This window comes from Montipora capricornis, chromosome 11 (assembly GCF_036669925.1).
Source record: "Montipora capricornis isolate CH-2021 chromosome 11, ASM3666992v2, whole genome shotgun sequence".
In the NCBI taxonomy this organism is placed as follows: Eukaryota; Metazoa; Cnidaria; class Anthozoa; order Scleractinia; family Acroporidae; genus Montipora; species Montipora capricornis.
The window spans coordinates 31,323,859-31,331,272 of NC_090893.1; the positions used below are offsets into that span (position 1 = coordinate 31,323,859).

The 7,414-nt window shown below is 41.2% G+C and overlaps 1 pseudogene; it reads left to right on the forward strand.

Moving 5' to 3' along the window:
* Positions 1–228: 228 nt before the first annotated feature.
* Positions 229–843, forward strand: LOC138023376 (uncharacterized; annotated as a pseudogene).
* Positions 844–7,414: the final 6,571 nt, after the last annotated feature.

A 7,414-nucleotide genomic window follows, 5' to 3' on the forward strand; every position in this document is an offset into this window, starting at 1 on the left:
ATCAATGTCAGCAATGTTTATTCTGATGAGAAAACGTCGTTTGAGGTTTCTGAGTGGCTGGTCAGTTTTGGTCCTACTCGTGTGTGCACTGTTGTTGTGTACAGACCGCCGTATTCAGAAGACCATCCAATAACTTCTAGCGTCTTCTTTCACGAGTTTGCTGAATACCTCGAATCTGTCGTCATGTCCAGCGATAAGTTACTGATAACTGGTGATTTCAATTTCCATATGGATGTACCTACAGATCCTAATAACATACACTTCAGAGATCTTCTAGACGCGATGGGTCTTGTCCAACATGTGAAGCAACCTACCCATATACATGGCCACACCCGGGATCTCATTATTACACGTCAATCTGATGACTTTGTTGCTGAAGAGCCACTTTCTGAGAGATTTATCTCCGATCATGCTGCCGTGATATGCAGCTTAAGGACACGTAGACCAGTCGTATAACTGAAGCACGCTGAATATAGGAAGCTGAAGTCTATTGATTCTGAACTATTCGCTGAGGACATTCGCAATTCTGTTCTGTATATAGATCCCCCTGACGACTTGGACAAACTAGTTAATTTCTATAACACGACGCTGTCATCACTCCTAGACAAGCATGCCCCGATACAATCACGGAAAATAAGAAATAGGTCCAGGCCGCCTTGGTTTGATGATAAGATGATGCAGGCAAGGCGTGACAGGCGGAAAGCTGCGAAACGGTGGAGGAGAACTGGACTGGCCTCAGACCTTCTAGCGCTCAAATGTAAGAGAAATTATTTAATATATATTATGAACAATGCGAGAAGAACATATTATAGCCAATTTATTGAAGAAAAGAGCTCAGTCTAAGCTATTTCGGGAGAGCAAGCGTCTATTGAATATTCAGGCTGATAAAACTCTCCCGCCTCACACGGGTGCTGTTAAGCTCGCCAATGATATGGGAGACTACTTTGTTCGTAACATTACTGCAATAAGATCCAAGCTGATAACCAGCACTCAGGCCCCTCCCAGTGCTGTCCAAGAATCTGATTCTACTACCGTCTTGGAAAGGACTACGGACCCTTCTTTTTCTGAATTCGCGTTACTCACTGAGGAGGATGTAAAGAAATTAGCACTAGCCTGTAAGAAATCGTGTGACCTCGATCCACTTCCATCTTCTATACTGTCTATACATCTGGACCATCTACTCCCTGTCATCACAAAGATGATTAATTTATCACTGAAGGCTGGTCGGTTCGCTGATGAGTGGAAAAATGCCTTGGTGCATCCATTGCTTAAGAAACCTGGACTAGACCTGGTAAACAAGAACTTCCGCCCAATAAGCAACCCACAGTTTATTTCTAAGCTTACTGAGAAAGCAGTTGCTTTCCAGATGCAGACCCACATGTTGGAAAATGGCTTGTTCCCGGAAATGCAGAGTGCGTATCGTGAGCATCACTCTACTGAGACCGCGTTACTGAAAGTCAGGAATGATATTCTTATGAATATGGATACGGGTCATGTGACACTCCTAGTTCTTTTGGACCTTAGCGCCGCCTTTGACACCGTGGACCCTGATATTCTTATTCATAGACTTCAGTCACGGCTCGGCCTACGTGGGTCAGCTCTTCAATGGTTTCTATCCTATTTGAAAGGTCGATCGCAACAATTTACAATTAATGGTGCTCTTTGCAAAAGTTTGGCCTAGAATGTGGGGTGCCTCAGGGTTCATGCCTTGGTCCCCTACTTTTTACTATCTATGCTAGCAAACTTTTCTGTATGATTAAATCTCACCTGCCGTCTGCACATTCGTATGCAGACGATACTCAATTATACTTGTCATTTCGCCCAGTAGTATTAGGGTTGGCGATGTTGATGTAATCCCCGTACACTCGGCAAAAAATCTGGGTTCCTGGTTCGACTCGCACATGGATATGGCAACACATATAACAAAGACCTGTGGTAGTGCATTCGTGGCGAGAGTACTGCTAATGTACTGAGAAACTGATTCATGCATTTATAACCAGTAGGTTAGACTATTGCAACAGTCTCCTCTATGGAGTTCCTGACCATCATATGCAAAAACTCCAACGTGTCATGAACGCTAGTGCGCGATTGATCTTCTGCGCGCCTAAACACTGTCATATTACGCCGCTCCTTCAGCAACTTCACTGGTTGCCTATCCGACTACGTATCGAATTCAAAATCCTTTTGATCACCTACAAAGTACTCCAGGGCTCAGCACCTAAATATCTAATTGATTTAATTTCCGTCTTGCCGCCCTCCCGTTATGACTTACGACTAAATAACAAGGGAATTCTCCTGAGCACCCCAAAGCGTTTTACAAAAGTCACCATGGGGGATCGATCCTTCTTGGCGGCAGCGCCACGGCTTTGGAATAGTCTTCCCATAGACATTAGATCTGCTTGCACCACAAGTGATTTTAAACAGAAGCTTAAGACATTTTTTTATTCAGCAAGGCATTTTGTTAGTATAGTTATTTTATATTTACATTTTTACAGTTTTTAGGAAATTACTTTTTAATTGTAAATAGTGTAGTTTTCGTCTTTTTGATTCCATAGTAATTATAAGTAGGTTTTATTTTTTAATTTATTTTAAATTTAATGTAATGCCTGTAATGCGCATTTGATTATTCTTATAGAAAATGCGCAATATAAATATTAAATATTATTATTATTATTATTATTATTATTAATGATTCATAATATCTTTCATATATTTCATCTCTCATTACTCGCTCGGGTAGTTGTTTTTTTGTTTTAGATTCGTTGTAAGCGCCGGTCACGGCTGCAAGCATATAGTTTTTACTCCGGGAAATTTCCTATTTACAGCCTCCTAATTCGTTATTAAGCTCTTCCAAATCAAGAAAAAAAGGTTTTATGGCCCTATCATCGTGATGCATCTTTTTCAATCTTTCTTGGTTTGTCTTGGGATATATTTTGGAGTTTTCCGTTCTTGTCCAACCAAATGCGCTCAACCGTCACTATCGATGCAGGTTTCAAATCAATAATTTGTCCTCTCTTGTCACGGTATGAGAGCTGAAATCTTCTCTTGTCAAGTACCAAGTCGTTGGCCTAGCGTCAGGAGAGCTGGTTTGAAAACCAAAGCTGAAGAGTTAAGGAAAATATCCAACATTCTTGTACTCAATTCGCCCCGAGTTTCATATGCAAATTAATCAGAATCATCTCCGAGAGCGAATTTGAATAATTTGATTCCTATTCCAGCAAAGAAACTCCAAGTCCAACTCGCGTTTGGCTCTCATTTTGGTCCATCTATTATGCTGTCCAATCCTACGTCTCTGACACCAGAGCTGAGTGAGTTCCAAAAACTTCGTCTACGGCAAAATGTGCAAATCGGATGTATTGTGGAGTTTCAGCTTTTCGTGCGTGATTTTAGCTGTTGTTTAATACCCCGGCCGGACAAGCCCGGTGGGCTGACCGCCTGAATACTGGTCTCTCTGAAACAACTAGTGAAATTTGCAACAAGAAGCGATGAAACGCTTGACCTAGTTTTAACGAACATGGGCGACCACTTCTCGAATCCCGAATTTTTTCCACCCTTTGGCCTTTCAGAGAATTGTACAGTTATTGTCCAGCCAGTGAAGAGAGTGCCCAACTAACACACTAGGAAGTCCATTACCACCAGGGACATTAGAGACAGCAATAACATGTGCCTTGGTGGGTACTTCAGTAGCATCAATTGGTCTGTTGTCAACAGTCGGCCTACCTGTGAGCAAAAACTCCACGGCTTTAACGAGGTGATTGAAATCGGCATGAGTAATATCATGCCATAGAGAAGGATCCAAGTCTACCCAAAGGACGCCCCTTGGATATCGTTCAAGCTGAAGGAGCTAATACGCATGCGCAAGCAAGCTTTTCACGCCAATAAGTTAGGCCTGTTGTACAAGTACTACCGTAATGCAGTTGAGTTGACAGTTGAGTTGACATGGCGGCTGGTCGCACGTTTCCATGCAGCGTATTTTATTTTGTATTCCTGTTTTGCGTGGTTCATCTAGTCTTTCAACGACATCTTTTCTACAACGTTAGTCACGTCTCTTCACATCATGGTCGAGGTTGCGCTCAGGGAGTTTTTCTTTCGCCAAGAAATGTAGATCTTTCAGGGCTTTCTTGTCCGTTCCATGTCCGCCATATTGGATGCTCCGCTAATGGTGCTGCTATCCTGTCACGTATTGTCCGGGGGAAATTTTCGAAAAGAAGAATATTATACGTGGTAAACGGCTCAGCATCTTTCAACCATGAGTTGCTGAAAATTCAACTCAGCGGAGACGTTCATCCAAAACCTGGCCCAGAAACCGGTTCGGTTAACAATTTAGTCGTCACAACACGCAGAAGGATATATCCTTCTTTTATGCTAACGCGAGAAGCATTGTTAGTAAATTGGATGTGTTTCACTTGGAAGTTGCTAATAAGGCTTATGATGTTGTTGTTTTAGTCGAGACACACCTGGACTCGTCAATAGCTGATGGTGAAATCTTTCCGGCTAATTATCTGGTCTTCAGGCGTGATCGAATGTTCAACGGCCGTTATGGAGGAGGAGTTTTGATTGCAGTTCGTGATACCTTCGAATCTTCATTAAGGGATGACATGTTGTCGGACTCTGAACTGATTTTCGTAGATTTGTTTTTTCCAAATGATCGCAAGATAACTGTAGGTGCCTTTTACAGACCGCCAAATGCAGACACCAAACCTTTGTTGGATATGCAAGATGTTCTTCAAAATTCCACACATCAGGATTTGGTTATTATTGGAGATTTTAATCTACCTGGAATAGATTGGTTTGATGTTAGAGCTACATGTGATTCAGCTAACAATTCCCTTCTGATCGACATCATCCAAGATAACTTTCTTACACAACTTGTAAATGAGACAACTAGAGAATGCAATATTTTGGACCTTGTGCTCACGACATCTCCCGAGCTTGTACGCGAGTTAGCTGTCGGGGAACCTTTTTCAGACCATCACTGTTTAACCTTTTATTTGTCTGGATCTTTTCCCCGCCCTCGTAAATCTAAGAAATTTGTTTACGCATACAGAAAGGCAGATTGGGAATATTTAAAATCGCTGTTTACACATACACCGTGGCATTGTGCATATTTTGACGACAACTTGGATGATAACTGGCAGGCGTGGTTGGATTTATTCTTTGCGGCAGTGGATCAGTGTATTCCGAAGCGGCGACGCAACAATAAATTTAATCCTCCTTGGATTTCAAAGGAGCTCATTAAGCTTTGTAGGAAGAAAAAATCTCTTTTCAGGAGGGCAAAGCGAGTAAACTCGGATCTCTTGTGGATGAGGTATCGCACTTTAAATAACTCTGTTAAGAAAGCGTGTAATGCAGCGAAGCGAGACTACATCAATGACCTGGCCAACGAGCTTGCTTCTAACAACAATCCCAAGCCGTTTTGGAGCTTTGTGAAATCTATGCGTAAAGGGTCAAACAATCTCGTTTCACTTAATGTTGACGGCGTTACTCTCTCAAATGATCTTAGAATTGTTGAAAGTATGAATGAATTTTTCTCCTCTGTATTTACATTAGAGAACTGCGATAATTTTCCCGAATTTGAATATGTTACTAACAGTAAACTTTCAAACATTCTTTGCGACACAAAGGAAGTAGAAAAGCTGTTAAAAAATTTAAATATCTACAAGTCGCCTGGACCTGACAGTTTATCACCTCGCATTCTGAAGGAATGTGCGAGTGTTTTGTCATCACCTCTGTGTTTTTTCTTTAACAAATCATTTTCAACAGGCAAACTGCCACATCTCTGGAAACTCGCTAATATCACACCTTTGTTCAAAAAAGGCAGTAAGACTGACAGGAATAATTATCGCCAGATCTCATTAACATCAGTAGTGTGCAAGATTGCGGAGAAAATCGTTAAGTCTCGAGTGATGGATTTTTGGCAAAACATAAATATTTTTAACCCGAACCAGTTCGCTTACATGGAGGGTCGATCAACGCTTTCGGAGATTCTTTCTTGTTACGATGATTGGGCGAAATCACGTAACAACAGAAAGCCAACCGACATTGCCTTTTTGGATTTTTCCAAGGCGTTCGACAGTGTACCGCATGAGCGTCTTCTTTTCAAGCTCGAGCGTCATGGTATCGACGGCAGCGCTCTCCAGTGGTTTCGAAATTTTTTAATTGGCCGGATGCAACGCGTCGTCATACGCGGTACTTGCTCGTCCTGGTCTCCAGTTTTATCAGGTGTACCCCAAGGAACAATCCTAGGACCTGTTTTATTTATCTTATATGTAAATGACATTTCATCCGGAATTTTATCAACGGTTAAACTGTATGCGGATGATACCAAGGTTTATAGAGAGATCTCTGACATAGCTAGAGACACAGTCATTCTTCAGTCCGACTTATTCCACCTTAAGAGTTGGTCTGAGACCTGGCAGTTAAACTTCAACGCGAACAAATGTGAAATTATGCGAGTGACACATAATCGTGATAAATCTGTTCCAAATTACTCCCTCGTACCGCGTGGAGAACGTCTCAGCTCAGTGAGTACTGTAAAAGACCTCGGCATCACAATCTCCCATGATCTCTCGTGGACTTTACACGTTGTCGAGGTGGTCAATAAGGCCAATAAAGTTCTCGGTCTAATCAAGCGAACAATCGGTTCTGTAAACAAAGAAATCTTTTCCACAATGTATAAGGCTCTTGTGAGACCAATCCTCGAGTACGCTTCCCCTGCATGGTGCCCTTACTTGGTTAAGAATATTGTTCTCTTAGAAAAAGTTCAGAGAAGAGCTTCTCGATTGGCCTTAGGCCAGCGAAGGGGAGAGATGTCATATGAAGATCGCTGTAAACTGTTGCGTTGGTCGCAGTTGACTGACAGAAGACTATATTTTTCTTTGATTGAATGCTATAAACTTGTATTTGGATTGAATAGTCTTTGTTTTCGTGACTTTTTTGAGTTCGCTTCAAAACGTACCAGGTCCAATCATAACTACAAACTACAAGTTAAATCGGCGAACTGTAATTGTTATAAATATTCATTCTTCGTTAAAATTATTCGCGAATGGAATGACCTGCCTGCCAATGTTGTTGAGGTAGGAAATTTGAGACGTTTTAAAATAGCTCTTAAATCATACATGTGTATTTCTTAGGTTCCACTTATAAACATATATTTTTGATTTTTATTTTGGAAGTTTATTTACATAGGGTTAACCTCTTAAACTTCCTTTTAGGGTATTACTTGTATTTATTTTTTTATGATACCTTAAATAAAGTATGTATGTATGTATGTATGTAAGGTGAAAGATCGTAAAGATGTCAACCCGCACCAGTGGTGTAGCGAAGTGAATAAGCTCAGTGGATGAAAAAAGCAAAATTCGTCACTATTTACCATCGTCAATATTCCTGAGTGCCACAACTTGTCTCCAACAGA